The sequence below is a fragment of the Bicyclus anynana genome, chromosome 7 (assembly GCF_947172395.1).
Source record: "Bicyclus anynana chromosome 7, ilBicAnyn1.1, whole genome shotgun sequence".
Classification (NCBI taxonomy): domain Eukaryota; kingdom Metazoa; phylum Arthropoda; class Insecta; order Lepidoptera; family Nymphalidae; genus Bicyclus; species Bicyclus anynana.
In genome coordinates, this window is record NC_069089.1 from 6,635,199 (window position 1) to 6,636,773 (window position 1,575).

Here is a 1,575-nt window from a genome sequence, read left to right on the forward strand (position 1 = left end):
CTAAGCACGTGGGTGTAGATCATCAGCATTTTCTAAGTAAAATTCACGGGCTTATAAAACACCGAAGTTTTATCGACCGAAACTGTTTAGTAAAACAACCAATAATGTAATGATCAATCAACAATTCTGTAAGTATTCTAAAAAAATAAAATCAGGTTTATCTTACATCCTTCTTGTTAACGGTTGGATATTTATCCGATCTAAATATACTTAACGACTTGCAAGATACGTCAATAAATCATTATGGTAATATTTAGGATAGTTAGCGTAATCGAAGTATGCATTAGATCACTCGTGGAACGTATCTGTTATCGTGGCAAACGCGTACCTACACTATTTATGTTGTTCTATCGAAAACCACAAAAGAACGTTTCTTCAAATAGCAATGCCGGGTTAGCAATATTTAGATTTCGAAATGACAGTACATTTACTTAAATAATTGATACTTTATCTGTCTATCTGTTTGTTTTTAGGGAGGAACAAATTGTGACCAAGATACACACTTAAAACTAATTTGGATGTAAATATTCTGAGAAGTATTTTTTAAACTTTAAATCATTTTCGCTTAAAGAAGAAAGAATAGATACTTGAATAATGTATGATGTATAATTGATTATATCAAAATTGGATATAGCAAATGGGTATTATTATCCTGATATTTTCACAAAAAGGGATCTACGCGGGTTAAACTGCTAGTGTTTTGTGATATGTCAACTTGTTATGTAAGATTATTGCATGGCCATTAATGTCAATGAATGGCAACCCACTTAAGTAATATACTCGCAAGCGATTTGTTGCGACTTCGAATGCAATGTGTTTCATACCTGTAGATTCAAAGATACTGTTATTTTTGGTTGTTATTCAAAATAAAAATATATAAAAAAAAATCAATGTGTTCCTTTACTGTGCTTTGTTAAATATGTACCTACTGCAGTATTTATTTTGTAATTTAGTAGTATTTTTATGTTTAAACTATTTCAATTCAACTCATAACCAGTCATATGTAATTAATGACTGATTAAGAAGTTCGACTGCAACATAAACACTTAATACTCATTAATATTTAATACCAGATTTAAAATTCGTCGAGATCAATTAGCTATGATAATATTATAATTGTAGTTTCCTATAGCGTAAATTTCAACACCTACACTTTTTATTCTAAAATAGTTCCGTTGCTCCGTAGTCTACACTATACATTTCCTACAGTTCAATTTTCAAGAGTTCTCTTGTGAATCTTCGAAGTCCAAGGTCCAATGCCAATGGAAATAAAATTAAAACAATGAAAATACATAATATACATAAAATAATAAACAATGCTTAGTAAAAAAAAACCTCCTGTTGCTGGGCTTTTGAGAGCCCACGCAACTAGCGATCAGCACGGCTATTCTCTAACGATGTTTTGTATAACTCGCAAGTGCGAGTTTCGAATCTCCGCTATCTTTCTCATTCTATAGTATCGTGTTAAACAGAGAGAGATAGAGGTGAATTCGAAACTAGCACTTGCGAGTTCTAAAAAGCTAGCTGGACTCCAGAGTAAGAAACCTTAACAATAAGAACCGTTTCAAGGGTTAC